The 18,612-nt window shown below is 42.5% G+C and overlaps 1 protein-coding gene across 3 annotated transcripts in view; it reads right to left on the reverse strand.

The window, feature by feature from the left end:
• LOC126213452 (ankyrin repeat, PH and SEC7 domain containing protein secG-like) overlaps positions 1 to 18,229 on the reverse strand; it is a 51,048-nt gene extending 32,819 nt beyond the window's left edge. For 2 of the 3 annotated variants that reach the window (XM_049941208.1, XM_049941206.1), the window contains exon 1: positions 18,106 to 18,206. The gene's annotated coding sequence lies outside the window, so the exon portion shown is untranslated. Of the gene's footprint in view, positions 1 to 18,105 lie in introns of all 3 variants that reach the window. The other variant, XM_049941207.1, reaches the window with a different exon arrangement.
• Between the last annotated feature and the right edge of the window lie 383 nt (positions 18,230 to 18,612).

An 18,612-nucleotide genomic window follows, 5' to 3' on the forward strand; every position in this document is an offset into this window, starting at 1 on the left:
ATGTCCGTGACGACTAAGATTATTTTGAATTTAACTATTTTGAATTTAATGTAAAGTACGTATGAGGGACAACCTTAAATATGAATATTTCTCAGTGTTAACGTCGAGTCAGTGTTAGGCGATGCCACAGAGAATGTGGAAGGGTGTGGATCACTGCGCGTGTATTTGGTGTTTCGGCAGCTTTCTGTCTCGGAGGGTCGTTCCGGTGATCTCAGGAGAGGTAAAGCTGTAGAGAGATCTAGTCGGCGAGTTAACGCGCCTGTTTCTGGGTGCAGAGCGTTGGACTTCCCTTAATTCACTGAGCTCTGCCCCACACTCTTACTTGGTGCAGGATTTGGAATACTCAAATACAGTTTCGATGATTTATTTTGGAGAACTTGTTGGAACTTTAGCTTGGTACTAGTGAGAACCAAGGCAGAAACGAACTTGCAAGGTGAATATTATTGAAGTGAATGAAATAAAATCGCCATAACTTGTCAACGGTTTGCTTTAGGACGTTAAAACTGCACGGTTAGCCACGGTGCATGATGGGAATTAATATGTGCATGCGTTTAGTTTGCTTTAGCGACGAAGCCCACTTTAATTTGCGTAGATTCGTCGATAAGCGAAACAAGCGCATTTGGGGGACTGAGAATCCGCACTCCGCAGTCTAGAAATCTCTCCACCCTCAACGCGTCACGTAGCAGTCGGTGCGTTACTCCTCGATGGCACGGTGACTGCCGAACGGTACGTGAAGGGTTTGGAAAATCATTTCATCCCCATTATCCAGAGAGACCCTGATTTTGACAAGATGTGATTCATGCAAGGCAGAGCTCGATACCATCGAAGCAGGAGAGTGTCTGATGTCCATGAGAAGCACTTTGGGGACCGCATTCTGGCTCTGGGGTACCCAGAGGCTACTGTCAGGGGTCTCTACTGGCCGCCATATTCTCCGGACCTGATCACATGCGACCCCTCATTGTGCGGCTATATTAAAGAGACGTACAGCAGTAACCCCGAGACCACTGCTTAAATGAAAACGGCCATTCAGGAGGTCATACACAGTACCGGTGTTCCGACACTTCAGCGGGCCATGCAGAATTTCGCTTTTCGTGTGCACCACATCATCGACAATGATGGCAGGCGTATCGAACGTCTCATAACCCATGGACGAATATCAGTAGTGATATTCACATGCTGAATAAAGTACGTGCACGCCCGACAGCTTGTGACTAATTCGCGATTTTTCTCATACAGTTGAATAATTCTGACCCTGTAGATTATTTTGCTACAGCTGTGTTATTGGTTGCATGTGAGCAGTGAACGATGTTTTGCATCGTGTGAAGGATCAACATTTTTTGAAATGTTTGCACACAGTTTTGATAATTACAGCTTTGAGAAAAAAAGAAATCTGCAAGCATATGTTCTGCTTTTACGCTGTACTTCTGCACTTTATTTATGATTATCTGTTAATGACTTTGCTTTGAATCCACAATGAAGTGAGATCACCATTCACAGATATTTCAGTAATATCAATAAATATTTATGAATGATGAACTGTAATTCGATTGTGTTAGTCAACTTTATTATCCCTACGGTTTTGATTGTTCAGTCCATTTCTCAATACTCCGCTAAACATCCTATAAATTGTTAGACAAATGGATCATTTCTTATCTGCGTACCGGCGCATTAAAACACCAGTGTGCGACCAACCTCTGTGACACATAAAGGCGAGTCAGCCTGCAGTGCAGGTCAGATATTCCGCCCTTGCGACGTCCAGACACCGCTGCCAGAAGGTAGGGAAGAGACTCATTTGTAAATAAAATGTACAGCTTCGGATTTATCTCCTTTGAACACCGAACCGAAAGTTTTGTTATATGTAAATTCGCGAATTCTTTTGACAGTAGCGTAATACGAAGTTTTCTACTCACAGTTCAGAACTCTAAAATAGGAAAAATAAATTATTTAATGAAGCAACTCAATTCTACTGCTCTGCAAGTCCTGTGGACAAAAGAAAATAAGCTGTATGATTCAACGAATTGGAAAGATACATTACATCTGCTGACTTCAAATAAAATGCTGAGTAGTTTTATCCTTCTGTTAGGTCAGTGAAAATATTGAAGTGATAAGTCCCCACATTACGGCATCGAAATGGGGGATGACAGAGATAACCGACATACTACACTTTCTTCCAAAATTGTTTCTCTGAGGAAGATCTTACAGTGGTTCCTTATTTAATTCGTCAAGCGAACGCCTGAATGACATATGCCGAAATAAACGTCCATTGGGCACAGAAACTACTGAAATCACTCTACAGAGGAATAGCCACTGGATCTGACAGAATGTCAATCTGTTTCTATTTAGAGTATGCGAAAGAATTTTCTCCTCTTCTAGAAGCAATGTACCGTATGTCATTTCAGGAGCGAAGCGTTCCTAGATTTGCAATTGTCTCTTCTCAGTTTCTGATTGTATTGTTGTTGTTGTTGTGGTCTTCAGTCCTGAGACTGGTTTGATGCAGCTCTCCATGCTACTCTATCCTGTGCAAGCTTCTTCATCTCCCAGTAGCTACTGCAACCTACATCCTTCTGAATCTGCTTAGTGTATTTATCTCTTGGTCTCCATCTACGATTTTTACCCTCCACGCTGCCCTCCAATACAAAATTGGTGATCCCTTGATGCCTCAGAACATGTCCTACCAACCGATCCCTTCTTCTAGTCAAGTTGTGCCACAAACTTCTCTTCTCCCCAATCCTATCCAACACCTCCTCATTAGTTATGTGATCTACCCACCTAATTTTCAGCATTCTTCTGTAGCACCACATTTCGAAAGCTTCTATTCTCTTCTTGTCCAAACTATTTATCGTCCATTTTTCACTTCCATTCATGGCTACACTCCATACAAATACTTTCAGAAACGACTTCCTGACACTTAAATCTAACTCGATGTTAACAAATTTCTCTTCATCAGAAACGCTTTCCTTCCCATTGCCAGTCTACATTTTATATCTTCTCTACTTCGACCATAATCAGTTATTTTGCTCCCCAAATAGCGAAACTCCTTTACTACTTTCAGTGTCTCACTTCCTAAACTAATTCCCTCAGCATCACCCGACTTCATTCGACTACATTCCATTATCCTCGTTTTGCTTTTGTTGATGTACATCTTATATCCTCCTTTCAAGAGACTGCCCATTCCGTTCAACTGCTCATCCAAGTCCTTTGCTGTCTCTGACAGAATTACAATGTCATCGGCGAACCTCAAAGTTTTTATTTATTCTCTATGGATTTTAATACCTATTCCGAATTTTTCTTTTGTTTCCTTCACTGCTTGCTCAATATACAAATTGAATAACATCGGGGAGAGGCTACAATCCTGTCTCACTCCCTTCCCAACCACTGCTTCCCTTTCATGCCCCTCAACTCTTATAACTGCCATTAGGTTTCTATACAAATTGTAAATAGCCTTTCGCTCCCTATATTTTACCCCTGCCGCCTTCAGAATTTGAAAGAGAGTATTCCAGTCAACATTGTCAAAAGCTTTCTCTAAGTCTACAAATGCTAGAAACGTAGGTTTGCCTTTCCTTAATGTAGCTTCTAAGATAAGTCGTAGGGTCAGTATTGCCACACGTCTTCCAATATTTCTACGGAATCCAAACTGATCTTCCCCGTGGTCAGCTTCTACTAGTTTTCCCATTCGTCTGTAAAGAATTCGCGTTAATATTTTGCAGCTGTGACTTATTAAACTGACAGTTCGGTAATTTTCACATCTGTTAACACCTGCTTTCTTTGGGATGGGAATTATTATATTCTTCTTGAAGTCTGAGGGAATTTCGCCTGCCTCATACATCTTGCTCACCAGATGGTAGAGTTTTGTCAGGACTGGCTCTCCCAAGGCCGTCAGTAGTTCTAATGGAATGTTGTCTACTCCTGGGGACCTTGTTTCGACTCAGGTCTTTCAGTGCTCTGTCAGACTCTTCACGCAGTATCATATCTCCCATTTCATCTTAATCTACATCCTCTTCCATTTCCTGAATATTGTCCTCAAGTACATCGCTCTTGTATAGACCCTCTGTACACTCTCTCCACCTTTCTGCTTTCCATTCTTTGCTTACAACTGGGTTTCCATCTGAGCTCTTGATATTCATACAAGTGGTTCTCTTTCCTCCAAAGGTCTCTTTAATTATCCTATAGGCAGTACCTATCTTACCCCTAGTGATATATATCTCTACATCCTTACATTTGTCCTCTAGCTATCCCTGCTTAGCCATTTTGCACTTCCTGTCGATCTCATTTTTGAGACATTATATTATTTTTTACCTGCTTTATTTACTGTATTTTTATATTTTCTCCTTTCATCAATTAAATTCAATATTTGTTTTGTTACCCAAGGGTTTCTACTAGCGCTCGTCTTTTGGTCTACTCGATCCTCTGCTGCCTTTATTCTTTCATCTCTCAAAGTTTCCCATTCTTCATCTACTGTATTTCTTTCCTCCAGTCTTGTCAATCGTTCCCTAATGCTCTCCCTGAAACTCTCTGCAACCTCTGGTTCTGTCTGATTATGCGGGTCCCATCTCCTTAAATTCCCACCTTTTTGCAGTTTCTTCAATTTTAATCTACAGTTCATAACCAATAGATTGTGGTCAGAGTCTACATCTGCCCCCGTAAATGTCTTACAATTTAAACCTGGTTCCTAAATCTCTGTTTTACCTTAATATTATCTATCTGAAATCTGCCAGTATCTCCAGGCTTCTTCCACGTATAAATCTTCTTATATGATTCTTGAACCAAGTGTTAGCTATGATTAAGTTGTGCCCTGTGCCAAATTCTACCAGGTGGCTTCCTCTTTCATTTATTAGGCACAATCCACATTCACCTACTACGTTTCCTCCTCTCCCTTTTCCTACTACCGAATTCCAGTCACCCATGACTATTAAATTTTCGTCTCCCTTCACTATCTGAATAATTTCCTTTATTTCGTCATCTGAAGAGCTTGTTGGCATATAAACTTGTACTACTGTAGTAGGCGTGGGCTTCGAGTCTATCTTGGCCACAATAATGCGTTCACAATGCTGTTTGTAGTTGCTTACCCACATTCCTATATATATATATATATATATATATATATATATATATATATATATATATATATATATATATATATATACTTGAATTAAAAAAAATACTAATAAAAAAAGTTGCATGGCGCGAGATCCGATCCGGCGACCTTTGCATTACGAACCCGAGCGCCTACCGCTGCACCACGACGCTGTGGAAAATCATTAAGCGTAGAGAGTATTTCACCGCAACGGTTTCTTTTAACTGTCGATTTTCCCGACAACGGCTGAGAAGTGCATATTGGTACTTTGCCACATTGCACCTCTGGCCATGAGCTCTTATTATGCGCAGTATGAATCGAATCTGAATTTCACAATTGGCGATCTCCCCTTGTTAGTATTTATAACCCTGTATTCGCCTAACCAAAAGTCTTGTTCCTCCTGCCACCGAACTTCACTAATTCTCACTATATCTAACTTTAACCTATCCATTTCCCTTTTTAAATTTTCTAACCTACCTGCCCGATTAAGGGTTCTGACATTCCACGCTCCGATCCATAGAACGGCTGTTTTCTTTCTCCTGATAATGACGTCCTCTTGAGTAGTCGCCGCCCGGAGATCTGAATGGGGGACTATTTTACCTCTGGAATATTTTACCCAAGAGGACGCCATCATCATTAACCATACAGTAAAGCTGCATTCTCTCAGGAAAAATTACGGCTGTAGTTTCCCCTTGCTTTCAACCGTTTGCAATTCCAGCACAGCAAGGCTGTTTTCTTTTTTTTTTTTTTGTGTGTTACATGGCCAGATCAGTCAATCATACAGACTGTTGCCCCTGCAACTACTGAAAAGGCTGCTGCCCCTCTTCAGGAACCACGCGTTTGTCTTGCCTCTCAACAGATACCCCTCCATTGTGGTTGCACCTATGGTACGGCTATCTGTATCACTGAGGTACGCAAGCCTCCCCACCAACGGCAAGGTCCATGGTTCATGGGGGGGTCTAATTGTATTAGAATTACTTCTAACTGTATTGTACTAGAAGTAAAAAAAAAAGGAAATGGGACGTTATCTACACCTTGTACAGAAATTAATCTGCAGTTATAAGGACATGAAACGATAGCTTTGAAGCCTTTAGCGTACGTAATTGAATCTGCACATTGAGTGTCTTGTGAAGAAACCAAGGACAAATTGAGCAAGGAAATAAAAAACTAAGGGAGAGGAATTGTAAAATTTAAGGTTATCTGACGAAACTGTAATTATGTCATAAATAGCAAATGATTTGAAAGATCAGTAGAACATAATGGATACAGTCTTGAAAATAGGGTGTAAAATGAGCATCAATAAAAGTGTAACATTAGTTCTGAAATGTCGTCGAATTATATGAAGTGATGACTAGAGAATTAGGCTAGGAAATGAGTATGTAAAAGCAGTTGCTAAACTTTGTTATACAGAGAGGAAAATAATTGTTGATTGCCAATGTAGATGGGATATAAAATGCTGACTGGAACATCACGAAAAGAATTACTGAAAAGAAGGAATCTATCAAGATCTGATATCAATTTAAGTGCCAGTTAGTGGTATCTGTTACGGGTGCAGCCGTAATTGGAAGTGAGACATGGAGGATGAATAGTTCAGACAAGGAGATAGTGGTACATTTTGAAATGTGGTGCAACAGGAGGACGCAGAAGATTAGATGGGTAGATTGAATAAGAAATAAACATGTAATAGATACAAAATAAAATACAGATATTTTATCTTGAGTGTGATCAACTGTACAATACTTTCTGTCACTGAAATGAAATGTCGTGTGACGAGTGCCTCCCGTCGGGTAGACCGCTCGACTGGTGCAAGTCTTTCGATTTGACGCCACTTCGGTGACTTGCGCGTCGATGGGGATGAAATGATGATGATTAGGACAACGCAACACCCAGTCCCTGTGCGGAGAAAATCTCCGAGCCAGCTGGGAATAGAACCCGGGCCCTTTGGATTGACAGTCTGTCGTGCTGACCATGTTATATCCTAGCCAGTAATGCCAACCGAGCCCGCTGCCAAAAAGGTTGGCAGCATCAAAGTCCGGACGCCGTCCGCATAAGCAGCGCCAGCGATGCAGGAAATCGCCGCAAGTCTGCGCGCGCCACCGCTGGCTTCTGGCTTCTTAAGCGCTGGAGTCGCGAGCGCTAGGACAGTTCTGTATTCGCCGCTCAGTTGTATACTCGCCACCGAATTGTGTACTTGCTAGTCAGTTGTGTGTTCATCGCAGCAGAGTTGTTGTTTGTCGTCAGCCGACGCTGACCAAGCCGCTCCGACTCGAACTAGACAGATTTCTGTAGACCATGTCCACCACTGTGTTCCGTATCGTCGTTAATAAAGATAAGTACCGACTTTCATTTAATCCGAGTGTTTGGGTTTTCATCTTTCTGTTCACTGTTCCAGCGGACCGGTCGGCCCGCTATTAAAAGTGTGGCGGTGACCTCGTAGGCCGTTTCTACAGCGAAGTGTTGTCGCTACGAAGGCCGCCACAAAAGACCACTCAGCTACCAGGGGCGTCACTGAGCATTTGTGTAGAGTCACAGATATAGAACATGCAGTATTTTCGTTGGATGAAAGGATAGACTCTTATTGTATGACTACTTCATATGGCGGACAGTCATGTATTTATTTCAGAAAAGGATCAGAATTCGAAGCAAGATATGACCTTAGCACGATAAGTACAGAAAAACTCTGCTACATCGGCTATTTAATGGCCAAGAAATTAATCAATATGTATGTGTTTATCTCGATCTCCTGGTGATAGTGTGGACATTTTCCTCAATAAATTAACAGAAGTACCAGCTAAAATCTCAAGTAGAATAATCTACATATTGTTGTGTGAAGACATAAACATGAAGACGAGTATCACAAAAGGAACTAGTAGCATCCCCACAAACATCCTTCAGAGTTTAGGGATGTCCCAGTTGGTCAATAGTACAACAATGGCTACTACAACAAAGACATCAGTGATTGACCATGTGGCGAAAAGTATAGACAGAGAAAAGTGTGAAATAGCTGTAGAAGATCTTAGATTATCAGAGCGTTTCTGTCAAATAACAGTAAAATCGGGTATGGAAAATTCTCTAAACTGCAAACTTATGAAACATATTTATCAGAAATCAAAGTACAAGATTTTCCAAAAGAACCAGCAAACCAAACCTGGGATGAATTGTAATGAGAAACGAATGTACATGTAAAATCGTCTATATTCTCAACATTATTTAAATTGAATTTTCAAAAGACCTTTTGAAAAGCACCCAAATCACTAAAAATGTTTCACAAAAATAAATGGATAACAGCAGTTGTTAAGAAATCTTTCCAAATGCTTCTGTACCTCAGTTACATTAAAAACAGTCATAATGAGCCAGAATTATTAAATCTTTATCGCACGTGGCGAAAGATTTAAAAACGTTGCTAACTGCGGCAAAAAGTGATAAGTACACTTTTATTGCTAGAACAACAGAGCAAGAAGCTAGTAAAACTATGCAAAACTAAAATATGAAAGGTCAAAAGGATTAGATGAAGTAACAATGTGTGTACTGAAACGCTGCATAGAGAGTATACATGCTCCATTAATACACACGACAGACGAGTTCTTGACATCAGGGACATTTCCAGAATGTTTAAAACAGGCAACATTTGCACCCCTGCTAAAGAGAGGTAAGCAGACAGTATAGAAAATTAGTGGCCCATTAGGCTGTTGTGACCATTCTGGAAAATATGAACATTTATGAAAGATTAATTAGTTACTTGAATAAATACATCTTAAGTGAATAATTGTTTGACTCTCGAAGTAGTAGGAGTATAGAATGAGCCATAGTGTAATCATAACTTAATGCTCTTGACAAAGATAATTGTGTCACACGTAGTTTTTAGATGATTCGATTGTTTGTGATACTGTTGACCATAACATTCTACTAAATTAGGTAGAAACATTAGTGATAAGAGCAGTAGCTAGTGACTGGTTCTGACCATACCTATCACACAGGGTAAAAATCATACAGATAACACAGACCTCAAACAAGCCTAAGGCCTTAGTAAAGCATTTATCAGAGTCAAAACATATTAATACAAGAGTGCCTGAGGGTAGCATTTTAGGAACAATACTCTTCCTGATATACATCGAAGGCTCTCCCACTAGTGACAGTCATGGAGAAATAATATCTTTGCTGATCTCTGAGAAAACTAGGGAACTCCTTGTAGAGGGAGCAAACAAGGCCCTTAAGGAGTTTACAATCGGAAAATAAGCAATAATGTGACATTTAACATAAAGAGAACAAACGTCATGAATTTCAGTTTGAAGAGGGAAAGTGATCCTATTCATTTAAATGTAGTGGCACCTCTATAGACAATGTAGCAAATGAAAAGCTTCTAGGGATGAATACTGAATCTCAGTTGAACAGCGAAAGGTACTTGCTACGTGATGTATTCAGCATCCTTTTCCCTTAGAGACCCGCCGTCATTACACACTGAAGCACCAAAGAAACTGGTATAGGCATATGTAATCAAATACAGAGATACTTCAAAAAGGCAGAATACAGAGCTGCGGTCGTCAACGCCCACATAAGACAACAAGTGTCTGACGGAGTTTTTACATCGGTTACTAATGCTACAATGGCACTTCATCAAGATTCAAGTGAGTTTGAACGTGAAGTTACAGTCGGCGCACGAGGGATGGACACAGCATCTCCGAGGCAGCGATGAAGTGGGGGTTTTCCAGTACGACGATTTCACGAGCCTACCGTGAATACCGGGAGACCAGTAAAACATCAAATATGCTACATCACTGCGGCCGGAACAAGATCCTGGAAGAATCGGACCAATGATGACTGAATAGAATCGTTCATCTTGACAGAAGTGCAACCATTCCCCAAATTTCTGCAGATTTCAATGCAAGTGTCAGTGAGCGAACCATTCAACGAAATGTGATTGATACGGCCTTTCGGAGCCGAAGGCTCGCTTGTGTAACCTTGATGACTGCACAACACAAAGATTTTCGTCTCGCCTGGACCTCTCAATACCGAAATTCTGTTACTGACGACTGGAAACTTGTAGCCTGGTCGGGTGGGTCTCGTTTCAGATTATATAGAGCGGACGGACGAGTACGATTATGGAGACAAGCTCTTGAATCCATGGACCCGGCATTTCAGCAGGGGACTGTTATAGCTCGTTCAGGCTCTGTAATAGTGTGGGTCATGTTCAGTTGGAGTGATATAGAACCCCACATATATCTACATCCGACACTAACAGGTGACGTATGCGTAAGAATCCTGTCTGCTCACCTCCACCGATTCATGTCCGTTGTGCATTCCTACGGGGTGGTCCTATTCCAGCAGGACAATTCCAGATATGAACATTATTGAGCATATCTGGGATGCCTTGCAACGCGCTGTTTAGAAGAGATCACCACACGGATTTATGGACAGCCCTGCAGGACTCATGGTGTCTATCCCCTTCAGCATTACTTCAGACATTAGTCGAGTCTGTGGCACGTCGTGTTGCGGCACTTCTGCGCACTCGAGGGAGCCCTGCACGCTACCAGTTTCTTCGACTCTTCAGTGTATAACAGCCAGCATCTTGTAGTTACATACTGTTCATATGTACGCTCAAATCTTAATTATAATATTCTCTTCTGGGAATCAAATGTACAAAATACGAACACAATTTTCAAAACTGCAGAAAAGTGTCATATCATAAGTAACCAAGCGTAGAACTGGAGGCGATTGGCAAAGATCTGTTCAAAACACTGGGGTCTTAAGTGCACCGTGTGTGTACATTTACAAACAAGTTGTACACATGATAGATGACATTCGCTTTTACTGTCCGAAGAGCTGGAACAAGATGAAGACGGAACTTACTTTAGCAAGAAAAAATAAGCATAATTTTAAGTAAAGGAATAAAACTGCACACTAAGTTTCCGAAGGATATTACGGAAATTGCTTGCTCAATATACAGATTGAATAACATCGGGGATAGGCTACAACCCTGTCTCACTCCCTTCCCAACCACTGCCCTTTCATGGCCCTCAATTCTTACAACTGCCATTTGGTTTCTGTACCAATTGTAAATAGCCTTTCACTATTCTACCCCTGCCCCCTTCAGTATTTGAAAGAGAATATTCCAATCAACATTGTCATAAGCATTCTCTAAGTCTACGAATGCTAGAAACGTAGATTTGCCTTTCTTTAATCTATCTTCTAAGATAAGTGTAGGGTCAGTATTGCCTCACGTGTTGCAACATTTCTACGGAATCCAAACTGACCTTCTCCGAGGTCGACTTGTACTAGTTTTTACAGTCATCTGTAAATAATTCTTGTTAGTACTTTGCAGCCGTGACTTATTAAACTGATAGTTCGGTAATTTTCACATCTTTTAACGCCTGTTTTCTTTGGGATTGGAATTATTATATTCTTCTTGAAGTCTGAGGGTATTTCGCCAGTGTCATACATCGTGCTCACCAGATGGTAGAGTTTTGTCCGGGCTGGTTCTCCCAAGGCTATCAGTACTTCTAATTTAATTTTGTCTACGCCCTGGGCCTTGTTTCGACGTAGATCTTTCAGTGCTCTGTCAAACTCTTCACGCAGTATCATATCTCCCATTTCATCTTCATCTACATGCTCTTCCGTTCCCTGAATATTGTCCTCAAGTACATCGCCCTTGTATAGACCCTCTACATACTCCGTCCAACTTTCTGCTTTCTCATCTTTGCTTCGAACTGCGTTTCCATCTGAGCTCTTGATATTCATACAAGTGGTTCTCTTTCCTCCAAAGGTCTCTTTAATTATCCTATAGGCAGTACCTATCTTACCCTTAGTGATATACACTCCTGGAAATGGAAAAAAGAACACATTGACACCGGTGTGTCAGACCCACCATACTTGCTCCGGACACTGCGAGAGGGCTGTACAAGCAATGATCACACGCACGGCACAGCGGACACACCAGGAACTGCGGTGTTGGCCGTCGAATGGCGCTAGCTGCGCAGCATTTGTGCACCGCCGCCGTCAGTGTCAGCCAGTTTGCCGTGGCATACGGAGCTCCATCGCAGTCTTTAACACGGGTAGCATGCCGCGACAGCGTGGACGTGAACCGTATGTGCAGTTGACGGACTTTGAGCGAGGGCGTATAGTGGGCATGTGGGAGGCCGGGTGGACGTACCGCCGAAATGCTCAACACGTGGGGCGTGAGGTCTCCACAGTACATCGATGTTGTCGCCAGTGGTCGGCGGAAGGTGCGCGTGCCCGTCGACCTGGGACCGGACCGCAGCGACGCACGGATGCACGCCAAGACCGTAGGATCCTACGCAGTGCCGTAGGGGACCGCACCGCCACTTCCCAGCAAATTAGGGACACTGTTGCTCCTGGGGTATCGGCGAGGACCATTCGCAACCGTCTCCATGAAGCTGGGCTACGGTCCCGCACGCCGTTAGGCCGTCTTCCGCTCACGTCCCAACATCGTGCAGCCCGCCTCCAGTGGTGTCGCGACAGGCGTGAATGGAGGGACGAATGGAGACTTGTCGTCTTCAGCGATGAGAGTCGCTTCTGCCTTGGTGCCAATGATGGTCGTAAGCGTGTTTGGCGCCGTGCAGGTGAGCGCCACAATCAGGACTGCATACGACCGAGGCACACAGGGCCAACACCCGGCATCATGGTGTGGGGAGCGATCTCCTACACTGGCCGTACACCACTGGTGATCCTCGAGGGGACACTGAATAGTGCACGGTACATCCAAACCGTCATCGAACCCATCGTTCTACCATTCCTAGACCGGCAAGGGAACTTGCTGTTCCAACAGGACAATGCACGTCCGCATGTATCCCGTGCCACCCAACGTGCTCTAGAAGGTGTAAGTCAACTACCCTGGCCAGCAAGATCTCCGGATCTGTCCCCCATTGAGCATGTTTGGGACTGGATGCAGCGTCGTCTCACGCGGTCTGCACGTCCAGCACGAACACTTGTCCAACTGAGGCGCCAGGTGGAAATGGCATGGCAAGCCGTTCCACAGGACTACATCCAGCATCTCTACGATCGTCTCCATGGGAGAATAGCAGCCTGCATTGCTGCAAAAGGTGGATATACACTGTACTAGTGCCGACATTGTGCATGCTCTGTTGCCTGTGTCTATGTGCCTGTGGTTCTGTCAGTGTGATCATGTGATGTATCTGACCCCAGGAATGTGTCAATAAAGTTTCCCCTTCCTGGGACAATGAATTCACGGTGTTCTTATTTCAATTTCCAGGAGTGTATGTCTCTACATCCTTACATTTGTCCTTTAGCTATTCCTGGTTAGCCATTTTGCACTTCCTGTCGATCTCATTTTTGAGACATTATATTCCTTTTTGCCTGCTTCATTTACTGCATTTTTATATTTTTTCCTTTCATCAATTAAATTCAATATTTGTTCTGTTACCCAAGGGTTTCTACTAGCGCTCGTCTTTTGGTCTATTCGATCCTCTGCTGCCTTTACTATTTCATCTCTCAAAGTTACCCATTCTTCATCTACTGTATTTCTTTCCTCCATTCTTGTCAATCGTTCCCTAATGCTCTCCCTGAAACTCTATGCAACCTCTGGTTCTGTCTGATTATGCGGGTCCCATCTCCTTAAATTCCCACCTTTTTGCAGTCTCTTCAGTTTTAATCTACAGTTCATAACCAATAGATTGCGTTCAGAGTCCACATTTGCTCGATGGAAATGTCTTACAATTTAAAACCTGGTTCCTAAATCTCTGTCTTACCTTAATATTATCTATCTGAAATCTGCCAGTATCTCCAGGCTTCTTCCATGTATAAATCTTCTTATATGATTCTTGAACCAAGTGTTAGCTATAAGTTACGCTCTGTGCAAAATTCTACCAGATGGCTTTCTCTTTCATTCCTTGCCCCCATTCCATATTCACCTTCTACGTTTCATTCTCTTCCTTTTCCTACTATCGAATTCCAGTCACCCATGACTATTAAATTTTCGTCTGCCTTCACTGTCTATATAATTTCTTTTATCTCATCATACATTTCACCAATCTCTTCATCATCTGCGGATCTAGTTAGGATACAAACTTATACTACTGAGCTAGGCGTGGGCTTCTTGTTTATCTTGGCCACAATAATGCGTTCACTATGCTGTTGGTAGTAGCTTGCCAGAGCTCCAATTTTTTTTATTCGTTATTAAACCCACTCCTGCATTACCACTATTTTATTTTGCGTTGATAACACTGTAGTTACCTGACCAGAGGTCTTGTTCCTCCTGCCACGGAACCTCACTAATTCCCACTATATCTAACTTTAACCTAACCATTTCCCTTTTTAAATTTCCTAAACTACCTGCCCGGTTAAGGGATCTGACATTCCACGCCCCTATCCGTAGAACGGCAGTTTTCTTTCTCTTGATAACGCTGTCCTCCTGAGTAGTCCCCGCTCGGAGATCTGAATGGGGGACTATTTTACCTATGGCATATTTTACCCAAGAGGACGCCATCATCATTTAAGCATACAGTAAAGCTGCATGCCCTCGGGAAGAATTACGGCTGTAGTTTCCCCTTCCTTTCATATACATTTAATTTATCTTAATGATTCCTTCATTTTTTGACAAATTATTTCATTCTGTTTGAATTTAACTAAATGCCTGTCTCGGTGTAAAGTTCGAAGCAACCTCTGCTGTGAAGCATGAGTAATGTTGCTAGATGACCTCAGAGTAATAAGTACATTTAAATTTTGTTATCCTGTAACACAGATAATTCTGTAATTTTTCAAGACATCGAGTGTGTTTGATGAATTAGTATTGTGTTGTAAACTGTTTCAGGTAGTAGCTTACCCCTCCAACCGAGTTCCCTGCCGCCTGAAGTACTGTACGGAAGGGATAAACCGAATGAGGTAGCACTGTCTTAAACTGACTGGCCTTGTATTCGGGAGGGTGGATGGTCCGCTCTTCATTCTCCCACCCTAATTTAGATTTTCGTGGTATCCGTAAATCATCTCCGATAAATGCTAGGTTTATTCCTACTATAAGGCCACGGCTAACTATTTGTCGCGCTCTTGCCATTCTAGACCTATAAGCCTACAAATGTCTCCATATGTGAATTATCTTATTTTATCGTTCCTAGATTGTAATACCAGGACGTGTCCGATATGCCTGTAAATAGGGATCTACTAATAAACAACAACTACTACTACTACCACCATTACTACAACAACTACACACAAATGCTAAAGTACGCTTACATACCTGGTCAATACATGCATGGGATTGTGATCACGTGTGTTCTGGACATAATGTAAAGCGCTCATGCGGACTTGTTACCTCATTCCTTCCTCAGTTTATCTACAATCAGAAGTACAGTTTTCAACCCTTTCTGGCCTTCTACAGATAATGGTCGACCTATCATAGTCGCTAAGTAGAGCGCCATACAGCTATAACTGCTGTAACCAAGTGCGTACTTAGTATCTGAGCTAAGAGGTAATTCCTACTAATTTTGTGGATGGGGAATGTGTGGAGAAAACTAAGCATAATTTATTACGACGAGAAACTAAGGAATTATGAAAAACTGTTTATCAGTGCCACATCGTCGTAGTAGGTACCTACCAAAATAAATAGCTCCCTCATAACCTGATTACCGTGTGGGTCAGACCCGCTACCGTGTCAATCTCTGCCATAGCGACTCTGGTTACTTCTTCAAAGTGGCTACAATCCCAGTACAGGTGCATTAGATTTATTTCTATTTTAATCTGGTCCAGAGTTGATAGGAATATAATTAAGTCTGTTTGTAATCATTTAATGACTGGGGTCGTACTTGCTGACAGAAATTCAATGACGTTTGGAAACAGAGATCTGTAAAAATGCAGATAAGCGAAATTAGTTACAGACCTATTAGAGTCCTTCAATTCCTTTCAAAAGTCTATGAGAATGTGGTTCGGATAGAATACTGATTTGTGTGACTGACCAAAACTTCTTACCAGCCTCACTGTTTTCCTTTCGCAACGAGTTCTGTATAGAGAAAACACTACCGAACCTCAGAAACTGAACGATTGCAGAGGTAAGCAAAATTAAATATCCCGCTGTATATTTTGCGAAGTTGTCAAATTCTTCCACTCTGTGAGCCACAAAGCTCTACAGAGCAGACAATTAGCTGTGGCATTAACGGCATCATTTCTACACTGGTGGAATCTGACCTTCATAACAGAAATCATAGGGTGTCGCAGGAATGAAACTGCCTCGGAATGGGAGAAAATGTCGCGCAAGGTCCCTTAAATGGCACACTCTTGTTGTTAATCCTCATAAAACTATATCGCCTTCTAGCGACTTTAAAGTGAGGTTTCAGACATGCAGTAATTACCTGTTGCCAACACAAGTAGGCATTACTGATCTTAAACTAAATTAAACGCAGTGTGTATAAGATTCCTATTGCTCTGTGCGTAAACGATAATACTCTAGTCCGATATGAGAATTTTAACCTGTGCAAATTTTGTGAAGACGAAAGCGAGTTAGCTGAACCAGGTGTGTGGCTGTGTAAAGGTGGGCAGAAGGGAAGTCTTGTTTTATGAGTAGGAAAAGTAATAGTCGGAGGGAGTTGAAGTAGTTTGAGCACCCAGGGACTAAGGAAGAGATTAAGTAGCCAGCATATTAACACAGCAGCACTATCGCATTACAGTACTAAAATGTAAGAGGAGATCACACTATTCGTTTCGAAACTATCGACGGGGAAGAAAAGTCCGAAGGCAAGGAGGAGGAAAGAGAAAAGGTCCAAGAACTTAAATTTCAGCTGTGTATCGACGGAAACGATATAAGATTATCAAGAAGAAGGATGAAGACAAGGGAAGTACGAGAAGGTACCAATAGTTGTTACAGAACACGAGTATACGTTACACAAAGAGAGGATGTGTACGAAATGAAACAGTTATATGGTCTCAGAAATAAAGTGAGATTTTGAACTACAGCAATGGTGCAGACTTTGATATAAAACGTGAGTATGTACCGACTTGGAGCTTGAGCGAATGGGAAGTAATAAACTGATTAAGTATTGCACACATTATTTAATGACAGGACCAAAACACATGTTCTCAAAAGTGTGAGTTGAAATAAAGTGACACCATCCAACGTGAGTGATGGACTGTAAATTGTACGGCAACATGTCTTAACGAAACTGAACTTCTACAGACACCGTGTCATGTAGACGATGTTGCTGATATGAGAAGACATAAAAAACATTAAGAGGCGTCCGATGAGGGGAGCACAGGAGACATGCAAATTGGTCTCCCCATTCGATCCAGTGACTGGGATATGTGGCATCGTGTATGTCACGTACTTGCACAGATAAGGCTGTAGGCGTTCCAATTAGTCGTCGTTTCGAACACCTACTGTTGTGCACAACGTTGCTGAGTAAACTTTTGGAATCAGCCTGAACATAAATTCAACATCCAACTTTCCTCCATGTTGTTACTTAGTTTAGTAAAAACATTTATGAACCCAGAGCATCTGAACTTCTTCCAGCTGGCAGATAGATGTTAGGTACATTACCACTCTGTAGAAGTCTTCCAGCAACTGTCGCCTGAAACGTCCTGGCAGATCAGAACCGTGTGCCGGACCGAGACTCGAACTCGGGACATTTGCCTTTCGCGGGAAAGTGCTCTGCCAGGTAGTTTCGTATTAGTCACACTCTTTTGTGCAGTGAAAATTTCATTGCGAAAGCCTCGCCTGCTTCAGTTGTCATTTAGGTCCGACAAGCATACATCAAAAGCAACATTCGTTCTGGAACCTGTATCAAAACCATCCAACTCCGTACAATAATAACTAATGCTGGCGGCACCATTATTTACATTGTGCTGTAAGAAGGTGTATATACTAAAGATCATAGCTAACGTGAGACAATACAGGAGTTCATAATAAGAGCTGTCGCGCTACAGGTAGAGGAAAATAGTTGGGAAAAGTGAAAAACATCTCAGTCTCCCTTTAGTTTTCCCCCGCTTTCATACCCGCCGCTTTTAAGTGTGGATAACACTGTGAACACAAGAATGTCAAATAGAGGGAAGTTACACGCACAGTATATACCTACCGTACGTTGATGGAGGGAGTACGTGGAGACTCACCAGACACGTCGGGCGCCGCGGCAGCCAGTGCAGTGGTGGTCGGCAGCGAGACTCGCCTCCTGTGCTGGACTGGGCTGTCGCCTCCCACCCACTCTGTCCGCAGTTTTCCTCGAGACCCCCCCTTCCCTCCCCCACTCCTTCCCCCTCCCTCCTCCGCACCGACAACGATAACCCTTGGATAGGTCTGACGTTCGAAATATTTCTGCCATGTGATCTTAGCCGAAACACTAAGAATTCTTGCTCTTACGCAAAGGCTGTAAGTGAATTCATATCGCGTATTCTGTCGCCCAGTGGCCATTCTGGCACCGTAATGCAAAGTGATGCATTCGGTATTTCTAAACTGTTTCACCGCGAAATACGGTCCCTCCTTTCAACCATCGCACGAAGCCCCAAATTGCAGAGACTGAGATAAGCGATCGCAGAACAGAGTGGCTGGAACCTCTGACTAGCAGAAAGCCACGTGGGCCACATCA

Source organism: Schistocerca nitens, chromosome 11, assembly GCF_023898315.1.
Source record: "Schistocerca nitens isolate TAMUIC-IGC-003100 chromosome 11, iqSchNite1.1, whole genome shotgun sequence".
In the NCBI taxonomy this organism is placed as follows: domain Eukaryota; kingdom Metazoa; phylum Arthropoda; class Insecta; order Orthoptera; family Acrididae; genus Schistocerca; species Schistocerca nitens.